The sequence below is a fragment of the Apteryx mantelli genome, chromosome 1 (genome assembly GCF_036417845.1).
Source record: "Apteryx mantelli isolate bAptMan1 chromosome 1, bAptMan1.hap1, whole genome shotgun sequence".
Classification (NCBI taxonomy): domain Eukaryota; kingdom Metazoa; phylum Chordata; class Aves; order Apterygiformes; family Apterygidae; genus Apteryx; species Apteryx mantelli.
Genome location: NC_089978.1, coordinates 7,512,713 through 7,525,872, shown reverse-complemented (window position 1 = coordinate 7,525,872; position 13,160 = coordinate 7,512,713).

Here is a 13,160-nt window from a genome sequence, read left to right as displayed (position 1 = left end):
TCAACAGTTTCAACTCAAACTGCCTTTATTTCAAATTCTTTCTTCTTTTCTTGTCGCTATAGCTGATTCACATACTTTTTACATTGGATTTTTTTCCTCCTAAAGACAGGGGATAGAAAAGTAGAGACGGGGGAAGTGAAGACTGGTTTTCTTGAACCTCTGTCTATTTCTGAACTTATACCAGGACCAAGACGAAATAATAACTTAGCTGTACATGCCCATAAGAATTAAGACGTTTAGCTTTTCTTGGAAGTATTCAGAAAGCTGTCTTTATGAGATGGTTTTGCATGGCTTATCTACACACAACTTGGGCTCTGAGCCATACACAATGAGGTTATACCTACAGGAAGCATTGATAGCTCTTGGAGGAATTAAGATAGGTTCATTTAGAAGGTTAGGACTTTACTTAATTATCTAATCTGCTTATTTACTTGTAGAGGGGTATCTACTTCTAGTTTACTAGCCAGACAACTTTGGCCAGATTCTTGGTACTTAAGGCCTTCTCCAATTCAATCCTGCCCAGTTTATAAGCTTCTGAAAACCATTTTCTAAGGTGTTTAAAAATTTAGCCCAGCAACAAGTGTTTAAATCCATTTAAACATTTTCACACACAACTCAGGAGATCCTATTAGCAGTCAGGGAATCATAAAATAGCCTTCTGACTACTCTTTCTAGCCTTTGTCAAACTTTACCTGGTTATCTTTTTTGTTTAGCTCAGGCTATAGAAATTCACCTTTTCTCCAGTACTTAAGCCTCCAACATGACAGATAAGATGGCAACTATTTTATTTATGCTGGGTCAAATGATGTACATTCACTGGATTGGCAGAGCTGTGTGTCCTTATCAACTTCAAAATATCAGATTGGGCAATGACGACTCTTCACAAGTCAAATGAAATAAGATCTCACCCGCAGAGGAAGAAACAGATTTGCCACAGGACACTACATCTCCGTCAGAATAGGGTCTTTATCTGCACTAACAATAGTATTTTAGATGTGGAACCTTGGTTCAGGATGAGAAAAAATAATGAGCTGAGTTCGAACTCTCCTGGATGAAGTTCTATAAAAAGTCATATCATAAAGCTTGCTATAAATAATCTACTGCTGTTATCAATCAGCTTTCAGCAGGACAGGTACACTGCCAGTCTTTGCTCCACTGGCTCATCCAATAGCATATTGAGAATACACTTCTTGTTTGTGGGATCCAAGCCTGCTTTCCATCATTTCAGCATACCACATTGTCCTTGTAATGATGTGCTGACGATTTAATGATGTAGAGTGCTAAGGAGAAAAGTTGACTTTTACCTGATAAAAATCTAAAGAGTGAGACTTTTTTTTTTTTTTTTTCTGGGAAACCATGAAAACTGTTTGTAAAGTTCCTTTTCTGTTAAATCAAAGAGTATCAAATATTTATTGAATCAAAGTTTGTGAGTAAAATCTTTGTTGTTTTCCATATTCCAAACTTTCTACTAAAAAGGACAGAAAACTTCTGGTTAAGAATGATACTATTTATTGCTGCCAATTATAAGGGAGGCCAAAATTCCCATGACAAAATTTTACTTTTTTTGTGCTAAGTGAACTGTAACTCTGCAAAGAAGAGGTTATATATTTTTGGAGACTCAGTAGGGTCAAATGAAAAGGTGATTGACTGTTTGCCCAGCTGACGTTAGGTTCAAGAAGCGGTGACTCAGAGGATGCCTCCTGCTTCCATTCTCATGAGGGATAGTTTGTACAGATTCTTCATTATGCCTTGGCCACTCTCTTATCCGCTTACTTCTAAGATTGTCTCTGATGCATATGAGAGGAATTATGATGATATAAAGGTGGGAGTTGCTATATATAAGTATATATTCTTTTATCTTATTAGACTGCAGAGTTTATATTTGCACGTATATTTGTTTATATTTGACTGATTTAGAGACAGATCCTGAAAACAACTCCATGGATATAGATTCTTGCAGTATTCACCATGACTGATGAAACTGTTCCAGATGGACTGCTGCTTCTTACAGTTTTCAGAAAGGGTCTGCAGATATGAGATCTGTATAGCTGAGTGTTATCATGGTATACACATACTTTATCTAGGTTATAAACTTTTTAACGGAAGAACTAACATGGTCTTGGCAACAGCCTTGTGTCCTCCACTCTTATGTACTTTCTCTTTTATTGGGTCCTTGTAAAGAAGGAGAAACAAGTGCTTTCCGTCAGTCCGCTCACAACCACAGCCATATTTAAGCCAAAGCTCTCCTTCTGTGGCCTTCGTGACATGCACACAAACACACACAACCTCAGAAAACAAACTCCAGAACAAAAGATGACTGAGTCCCCTCCAGTGTGTGACTGAGAAAAAGCTTTATTAGTCTTATAATGCCTGAAAAGCAATATCAACCCTGGTTTGCATAGATGTATAAACATGAAACGCTTGTCTTCTCAAATTGTAGAATTTTCTTACTCAAGTCAAGGCCATGGGGCCATTTAATTTTTTTTTTTCCTTTCACTTCAATACGTCTTGAACATTTCTCTTTAGATCTTCCATGCAGACTGCCTAAGAACTTACAGAGCTGATAGTGGGACTGTATCAGGCAGCACTCACTTCCAGCTGTGCATACCTCCATTTTGAAGCTGGAATAAGACCCCCAGGTAAGGTGTCACTGGAGGTGTCAAGGCAGACATTCAGAGCTAGGTCAGGTTAGACTTCTCCATTTGTATCAATCTGGCAATAGGCTGATTTACAGCTCCAGGGTATTTGGTTCTTTCATTTCTCCCCTCCCTCCCCCCCCACTCCCTTGCCACAGGTTAGTCTGCAGATGTTGTTGGAGAGGCTGGCTTCATAAAACTAATGGCAAGTGGGTAAACAAGGGGGGGGGGAAGCTTCTTTTTTGTTATGTTCGAATTCATTATTCAAAGCCTAAAGCTAGCTTCACGTTCGTTGTTATTATCCAAGTGAATTTCCAGAGGTTTGCGATGACAGATTTGCATTTTAATATCCAGGTCAATTTGTTGTGAAGATAGAGGCCTCCTTCTGTCTCGGTGCTCTGTGATGAGATGACTGATCGTCCTTGCAGACCAGAGGGGGAGCAGGCGGGAGCGTTGCAGACCCACGATCATACCGAGAGAGCAGCTAGCGACACGGAAGCCTTTACAGCCAGCTTCTGTCTTTGCAGCTCTCTCCCTTATAAATCGTCACAGCCAACAAAGTCGTGATTACGTTCAATGGAAATATTAAACTTCAGACTTGAGAGAGGTCAAGGGGGAAGAAAATGAATGGGGAACAATTTTGTGAAGAACAGGATGGGTAGGGTTTTCTGTCTCTTTCCGCTTGTCATCTTTTCTTTCCGCCACCCGCCACCCCTCCTTGCACTCCCTGTCGGTGATACGGTACTGAGTTACCTCTGTTTAATCAACAGCCTGATGTGGTGACTCTCTCACCGCGCTGATTCGTCACATCTCAGACTGTCTGGAGCCTCCTTCCATCAAGCGGTGTCTTTGTACTTAACACCTTAATGGTCCTGAGGCGAGAGAGAAACAGCGGTTCTCTGAAAGGAGAATAATTACACCCAGACGCACAAATGCATTTGGTGCCAGATTTTGTTACCTCAAATAAGCAAAATTAAAACAAATGTCTTCGCTTCTACAGTTACAGCGCTTGTCTCTCTCGAGGAGGTTTAGGACAAATGGATTAGGAGACACTAATGACCTAATCCTGTGCCCTTTAAATCCATGATAATTTTGCTATTGACTTCAATGGGCAAAAAAATCAGGTTCTGTGGAAAAACCTTCTGAAAAGGGTTATTTTATTTGTTTGGCATTGCTGAATTTTTACCAGTTGGCAGCTGTGGAATGAGATATTAAGAAGGTGGTGAGTCATCAGCTGGTTACATCTAAATATTTAGTGTTAGCTCTATTTATTGCCTGAAATCTTCCAAAGTGATTGGTGATTCAGGGACCCAGCTCAGCCACTCTCCAGGAGCATGATCTAATTTTCAGAAAGTTCTTAAACATTAATATATTTATCTGAGCACTCAGAAACTAACCCCAATCACTAGTCATAAAACTTCACCATTTCGTATCCATTAAAGCAGAGAATTTTGTAAGTCATGAGACCAGAGGTGGACCCACCCTAAGAGCAGTTCTTTCAGAGCAGGAAAGTTTTCCTAGAAGTGCCTTCTGGAGATTGAAAAATATAGAACGTGTATATACTCCAGTTCCCAGAAAACAAACATTTGAACTATCTAAACTCTTCCTTTCAGGAATATGTCTAATTTACCTCTTCCTGGAGAGATAGGGTTTAATTAAACTTCCTTAGCAGAAAGCCTATGGACTGCCACCTTTTCTCGCTCCTGCAAGCAGCCACCCGCATCGCCTGCCCTGGGAAACCAGCTGCATTCACGTTCAGCCTTGTGCTTTTCTGGGCAGTCCCGTCCAGGGATTGCTGCTGTCGCTGCCCTGGCACGTCAGCCAGGGTCCGAACCCAGAGCCCTGGACTAACTTCTGTGCTAATTAACAAACCAGGAGGAAGAGGGAGCTTTGGCCACTGGCCTGCAGTTGTCCGTGCAGTTTAATGATCAGCACGCTCTCTGCCTGGTTTTAGCTTGTGCCAGCTGGCAATCTCTCATCCGCTGCTTCAAGCACCACTCGGGGGCAACAACTTTTCCCGCGAGCAAGGAAGGGGGCTGCCCTGTTTTTTGCTAAGTGTACGCAAGCTCTACCACACTAAGTGGCCTCAGGTCAAAGACTCGTCTGTAGCTTGTTTTATTTGCTAGTCTATATGTTGCCTCTGTGCCTCAGGCATACAGCATTCCGGGAGGGGGTTCATTTCAAGAATTGTAAATGAAAAAAGGGAGCTACAAATAAAGAATTTAGCAGTATCTTCGCCCTTCGTGACCTGTAAGCAAACAGAAACTCATGCTTACGGGATCTATGTTAATGAACACCAGCCACCACGCAGCAAAACCTCTCTTGAGTGTCAGGGTCATTCTGTTTATTGTCTGTGCTGCAGGATACCGACATGGAAGAAATAAAACACGGTATTTAACAAGAGGTGAGATCTTCACCCAATTTGAATGAGAATTACTGAGAATTATCTTTTAAAACCTCCAGCAGATTTAAGCAGCAATAAACAACTTTATGTGCAATTTATCCAAACATATTTTTATTTGCAATAAAAGAGAAAAAAACAGAAAAGAAAAATGGAACCATCATGCATGAAAACAAGTATATAAAAACAATCTTAAAAGGATAAAAAAAATGGTGCTTATGAAATATTTTTACATACTGGTCATTTAAAAGGAATAAATACCTCCAAATAACCTGTGCATTGGTGTGAAATGAAACATATTTTTCTGAAGAAAAGTTTCATTACTTAGAATGAGTAATTTGTGTCTCAGACACAGCTATTAATTATGGAGCCATATAAATCATGCATAAGGATGGAGGTTATGCCCAGGCCATTTTTGTTAATTTATTTCCACAAAAATAGCACAGTTGTATTGGGAGGAAAAATGTGCTATAGTACTTAAGCGCCATCCTAATACAGAGGAATAAAGCATACACTATAAGCCTCAAACTGTTGGTGAATAAAAACTAATCTTGACATTGCATCATGATAATTTTAATAATGTAATCAAGATAATAGATGACCAGCAAGTGGTGAATGATTTGAGGTCCTTCAGAAGGCTTTTTCTTCCTTATTCTACAGTACAGTGATCCACGGATAAGACGGCTGTTTCTTGCAGCTGGATAAAGGCCTCACCAGACAAATGATGATGTAAAGTTACTTACTTTTTCTTGATTTTATAGAAAAGCAAACTGTACAAACAGGTACATTTCTTGCATTTTCAGCATCAGCAAAAGCAAGGTTCTTGCTGCCACCGCTTTAAATTTTTCTTGTTAAAGAATATAGGGAAAGCAGCTGGCAAGTCAATGACAACTTTATTTTTTCACTCTCTTTTTTCCTCAGTTTTCCTTTTCAAAATGATTCGTTGAATGACGGGTAACTTAATCCAAAGTTGCTGTCTCACCTGAGTGAGAGAGAGTGATACCAATAGTGAGTGTGATACCAATCATTTTTCTACCAACTGTCCATTTACAATATGCTTGAATCAGATGTGTGCCTGAAACATCTTCATTTCATTAAAATGACTGAAATCCAGGTAGGGAAAATCCCTCTGAAATAATTTGCTTTAAAATTTTTATCACTGAGTTTGCAAAGAAGATCGGGGTGTTGTGCAGGTGTTTTTTAAGTGGAATGGGGAACTTGTGTACAGTTGGTAAATGCTAATGGAGACTATCTCTGCTCTATTAATTGTCCTACATACTGAGTTCTAGGAGAAGCCTAGCAGATCATCTAAGCTAGAGGGGCTTTCAGTTCCTGGCTGCTATGGCAAGTTTTATAGCCTTAGACATCATATTTCTGTGGGAGAGGGTGATATAGGTTTCATACTGGCATTGCTCAGATTCTCTTCATATCTAGGTGAATGTTAACTCCACTGAAGCATGAATCTAGTATAAGAAAATGAGTCCATGCACATTACAAGAAAAAAGCAATGGTCTTGCTACTTCAGGCAAGCTAGATATCAAATACTGTCACAAAGTGACCAGTGTTACAGTTGGAGAAAGAAGAGTACATTTCCCCTCAGAAAACGTCCAGATAGTTTGGTAATAATTTTCCCAGTGTGGAAATTGTTTTTTCCCTCTCAACTCAAATGTATAATAGGGGACTTTATTGTTGATGCCTATTTTTAATTAACCCAGTGTAATACTGTTGCAGGTAGTCTTGCTGTTTCTTAAGGCTTTTTCAATTCCAATGATTTTCATGGCATGAAGAGTATCTTGAAGAAGGGAGTTCCACAAGCAATGAATATATTGCCAAATATAATACAAACATGCTTTGCAATATAATTACAAGTTTATTTGTTCCTGAGTTCAAGACCTCTTGGCTGGCTACTCTGTATTAGCTACCTGTATGTAAGAGTTTAATAGATCCCAAGCACTTTGGCCCAAACATTTTCTTTTTTACACATTTTCTTGAAATACGCTTTTCCTCATCTTACTAGCAGGTTCCACTGCATTCATAAAGCAGCCATACAAGATAACTGTTTTGTGTAACGGTCAAAACATCCCATATGGTTCGTTGATCATCATTGCTAATGGACGATAAAGACAACAAATTCTCTCAGGCTAAGAAAGAAACCTGCTGTCATTGTTGGGTAGTTTTCAATGTGTGCTTTTAGCTTTGTTTGCTCTTCCATCTCTCTCGCCTAATGGCACTGCAGTGTATCTTTTGTGTTGCAGCTTTTGCTTTTTCCATTCATAAAAGGCCCCTATTCCTTAAAGACATGCTTAGTTTTTGCCAGATAGAATAAAGCTAGCAGTGCAGGTTCTCAGCTGGTGCAACATGCCTTTAGATAATTTAGAAACTGCTATGGTTCGGTATTAACTAGAATAACACAGACTCTATAACACTAAACTCAAACTCACATTTTTTGCAAAAGATGGAACCCTGAATTGACCCAGGTGAATTGACACAATAACTCTGCCTGAATGAAAGCAGATCTGCTCTTCATGATCTGTGCTTGACAATATTTTCCCTACTAGGGGATCGTCATTTGGAGCAGCAGATTCTAGTCAAAATCCTGCATCTTCTCTATAAAACCTCTGACTATGATTTAAAAACTTTGTTGAAGGTGTTATTTGATCCATCTGCAGCTCCATACTTGAAAGCGTTGGATGAAATCCTGGATCAGCAAAACCTACATGGGACCAAGATTTCCCATCTAGAAATGCTCGCATACTGGTACCACCCTTTAATTACAACAGAATTCCACACAACAAAAAATCAGTTGGTAAACTAATTTTTATAATCATTTTTCAATAATTTTTGGATCAAAAAAGCCAATAACTTTCCATTTGGTCCAGTAGCTTGTTTTGTTCAGAGGATGATTGATTAAAACAAATACATCCGCTAATTAATTCATCATGTCATGTTGATAATGTGAAATGGCATTGTGGGAGCTAGGACAATTAATAACGGTTGAGTGCAGAGCCTGTTTGTTCTTGGGACTAAAATGGGCTTGCGGTTTAACAAGATTGCAGATACAGCTCTGTTCCAGCTCTGACTTGAGCCCATATTCAGATGTACTGCCAATGAGTGGAACGACAGTGGGTTGAATAAATACTCAGGAAGTGCCTCGTGACTTAGTCAATGGATAAACAGAGATTTTGCTTGTCTTCAAAGAACCTCGAAGTAAGATTACGCTGCATGTCTTGGTGGCTGTGTTTGAATCTATATAATTATTAAAAAGATCAGTTTGGCCAGTATTTGGACAGATGGTGTTCACATATCTAATCCACGGTGTATTTGCAGGAGAGCTGAAGTTAAACTGCTTTTTTGCATTTGCAATCACATTCTGCACTTTACTGACAGCAGCTTTAATTGGAAAAGCTTCAGCTTTTATCCTAGCTGGTATTACTTTCCCTGTAAGATGGATACAATTTGCAATTAATTTTTCTCTGTGGACTATATTATAGCGTAAGTAATAATTAAACAAATCTTAACAGCTCCTGCCCAAATGCAAAGACAGAAATCACCAATGGTAGACTCTGAACTGAGCACTTCCATTTGTACAGCTCTGTACAGGATATTTGCAGTTCTGCTCTGAATTCTTTAGTGAGGAAAATGTTATTTATTTTGGCACTAAAGTGGCACAGTTGTGAATGTGATTTTTCACGGCAGGTTTGCATGAGAATAATTATTCTATACAGGTTTTAAGAGATCAGAGTCAAGAATGTGGCAAATATTTATAAAAGGATTCTGTGTTCTAAATTCATGCTAAAATTAATTTCATTGAAGACAATGGATGAATATCGTTCGTCCATTTTTGCGGACCAGAGGGGAAAGAAGATTTCTCTGCTTACACCATGATTGAATTCTAAACTCATAGGCAAAGAGACCTTCAATTTATCTAAGGGCAGTAGTGAGATCGAGGAAATGGAATGAAGCAATTGCCTATAGAAGTTTAATTATAACAATCCCACATTAAGGCATGGGCCCCTGCACACTGAGGATATCTTTAGCACCCATTATTCCAAACTTAACCCATTGAAGTAATTTTTCTACAAGAGCTCAGTCATAAAGTGAGCAGGCTGATTTGTTAAAAGTCAAGTGCATGAATATACCCTGGTAAGATGGAAGTTAGTTTGGAATATACCCCAGCTTAGATTTTTTTTTTTTTCCTTCTGAATACACGGTGAAGAAATGAAAAATGTGGCACATATTCAGCAAAGTATTCATGTATATATCTAACCCTGAGTTGGCAAATACTGTCATTGTCTCTGCTATTGGAATTAAGTTTGTGCTCAAAAGTGTTGCTGGTAGGGGTCTAACGAGTAGCGTTTTCACAAGAAGTCACTGAAGACCAGTATTTTGGTTGTCTGAAACCAGGCATGTAAAAATGAAAGAGTGTGATGTAATTTCTGGTTTCGAAAAAAGGTTACATATGCTTTCAAGTGCTTGTGGGTGCATTTTAATCCTTAATCCATGGCTATAGTAATCTAGACTCAAAATTTTGCAAATTTTGTTTTGTGGGAGCCTAAATCACTTTCCTTAAAAACCTTCATCAGAAAATAAACAAACAGGTAATCATGAAAATATATTGAACAGTTCACCTACACTTTGCAATATTGCTACCCCATGCCTTGACAACGAACTGCAGTGCCACAGACAGCTAGTATTCAGTCTGGGAGGAAGTAAAAAGACTGTTTTCTGATTTCACTGTTTTTGTAGATTTGTAAATGCAGCATTAGTATGAGATTTTGAATTTTAAGACTGCCTTGAGAATGAAATTGCTGTAGGTCATCTTACATTATGTTTCTCTTTTCAATCATGTAGACCAAAAGAAGGAATACCATTGCCTTTAAAGAGCTTTTAGTCAAGGCTTCATACTGAGGCACATCATTTGGACATTGCTACTAGATCCAAATAATTCTTCAGATCTCTGCTTTATTTTCCTCTTGGCTTGGAGATGCAACCATTATCAACTCCCTGTTTTTACAATGCATCCAGACAGTTGTGTGTATTTATTGATTTTGATCACTCTTAACTGTACTACAACCCCCTTCGTACTATTATTGTGTTGACACTTATAATTTCATACTCCATAAAACATTTGACAGTGTAGTACTTTTACACACACTTATGATAAATCCTCTCTGTTATACTTGTTAATATACACAGAAACAGCAGTGTATAAGTATTCTCAGGGTGGAAATACCCTTGGCATAGCTCCTGGTCCTCAAATACTGAATTTGAAAGGATTATTTTTAGGGATTATTTCAAGCAAACTAGAGCTATCAATTACATATAAAGGACTGCATTTGCTTTTTTTGGTTTGTGGTGGCCTTAACGTGCTTTGTAAACAAATTTGAGTGAAAATTCGAGCTGCCACTGTGGTACAAGAAGAATGAGGGACTGAAGCATTACTTAAGATCTTACAAGAGCTCCCCAATGGCTGAGAGACAAATTCATGAACAACATCCTCAGATCCAAGCTTCGTTCAGTTTCTTAAATTTAAGCACCCTTCCAAGTGCCTTGCTGACTTTAGTCTGTCTAATTGATGGGAAAAAGAAACTGAAACCAAACACCTTTTTCTCCTCACTTCCTTCATTAATCCCACACTTAAATTTTCATAAAGGAGTTTGGAAAGGCACTTACTGCCTACCACTAATATAAACACAACATCATGGGGAGCTAGAAAAGATACGCTATCCAGGCAGACCATCACCTGAGATCATTAAACTGCATTCCTTGATGAGGATCTTTTTTTCTCTCTCCCATAATTCAGGGCTCAAACCTTTTCAATTCTCTGCTGAAAAACAAAAAACAAAAAAACCCAAAACTTTTCCAATAATGGAGGTCTGCAAATTCTGAGCAAGCCAAATAATATGGTTTAAACAAATACTTTTTATTTTTCAGTGGAACATTCAGAACAATAATTGTCTGTTTTACTATCCATGAGCCTCAACAGCCAGCAGATTTATATTTTATTAACACCCCATTACCTTCAATTGTAAATTTCTTTTTTTAAGAAAAATGATGTGCTCTGACTACTAAGTGAATTCAAATAACTCTCATAGAAAGGAATATAATTATGGAGCAGGATTTGCAGTAGTCAACAAATTGCACAGTTCATTCCCACTCCTTTCCAACTTGTCTTGCTTTTTCCCTTGATTAAAGTGGAGACAGCCCAATTCCATTTTCAATAACTTTATCGGAATAGCAAGGTATAAAAGGTTGCCTGAGTCAGCACGTTAAGTGTTTAGGCTTATTCCTATGTAGGTTTAGGATGCTGATGTCAACTAAAGTGGGCTGTGTGGTCCAGGAGCAACACTAGAATTTGGGATTGGGGTTCTGGTCCATCCTGTGACCTAAGTGAAAAGCAAAGTTCTGGAAAATATTTCTGGTCTTCAAGGCATATGCTTGGCTGAGATTAATATCTGAACATAATTAAAGTTAAGTACACACTGACGTGCTTAGCTCAACAAAGACAAGATTATTAACACCTATGAAGTTAACTATTGCTTCGGTGCTTTTTGGTGCATTTAGGTTTTACCCACTTAGACTAATATTTTCAAAAGGAGTCACAGATTTTTGGATGTAGTCCTGGTATCTCTAAAATTCCCTGAGCATCTTTATTCTTGTTTGCATTATTTCAGACAAGGGACAAAGCGATTAGAGAAAAGAAGTCTCATTTACTACTTCTCTTTCACTGTGCTAAATTCATTACTGCTCAAAGGACGTGCAAACTGAATTAAATTTACTTAGTTTGCACTAGACACTGTTCAAAACTAAATGTTACTTAATACCAGTAGATAAATGTGAGACCAGTGAGTCTCACCCAATCTAGTCAGAGAACAAACTTGTCCATGTGGGGAAAGGAGAGCAGAGAGGCACCTGGAAGTCTCCCAAGGAATCAAAGGAGGGACGTGAGGAACAGGTTAAGGGGAAAGCTGAATCTCCGTCTTTCTTGGGTACATAATCTTTCTTCCCATGGAGAATCTTAACATTTTTAAGTCAGATTTTGAACAAAGTATTAGTTTTGTCTAACTCCATGACAGTGAGTGGAAAAAAAAAAAAAAAAAAGAGAGAGATTCTCTTTTTTTTTTTTTCCCCAGACTCCTTTTGGATATCCTGTTGTGCCAGTTTCCCATGGCGACTTTGAGCAAGTCCCCAACACCTTGGGCAATCAGACCAAAGACAGCAAGAAGTGAAAATGGACATCTGGATTTGGACATTGTCATTTGGCACCGAAGTAACTTAAGTTCATTGCAGTCTGAACCCTTTTCCAGTATATTAGAAAGGTATAAGGTCATGTTACTGCTGAATGACACTGTCTACACACTGATGTAATTCGCTTTTGTTTGACACTTTGAGCTATTCTTTTTTGATTTTATGGAATGCTTCCAAGTTCTAAGTGTCTTTCTTTCTTCCTCAGTTTCCCTTCTATAAAATAGCAGTCAGAGTACTTTACTACATGATAGATATACTGGGCGGATATTTATTTCACAGATTATGGTATTCCAGAAGAACCTCAGGTTTTACCCTTAAATCTTTCAGTAAGGCAAGCGAATAACAAGTTACCTTTAGCAAACAACTACAGGAATCTGAAAATGGGATTGTTTTAATGGTAGAAAACTTAAGAGCTGTTAGTCAGTTCTGGGAGTCATGAAAGTCATTTCCACCTGATTTACTACCTTCTTCTTCATCCCAGTCCATTACTGAGTCTGGTCTTTGGAAGCCCACTATAAGGCTTTGTTTCCAATGTGGTCGTTAATATAGCATCTTTGCTGTAGGCATGTATAGAGGTGTGTAGCTACCTCAGCAAGCAGCCAAAAGTTTCATGTTTAGAGTTCAGCTCCTGAACAGACTGCTTATTTTGATGTGCACATGGTGGCTGAAACGTCTTTAAATTCAGTTTCCAGGTGTTGCATCTGGAAATCTGGTGTTTAGTTGCCTCTGGGTCCAGCCTGAAGAGGAATGAGATCTGCCTGCTTAACATGGGTTTCGCTTGCCCACTGGAGACTCACAAAAGAAAATGTTTCTGCCAATCCATGTACTTTAATGCACAGAGTTTGTTTTTTTTTTATCCTTAACTTTGTAGTGCA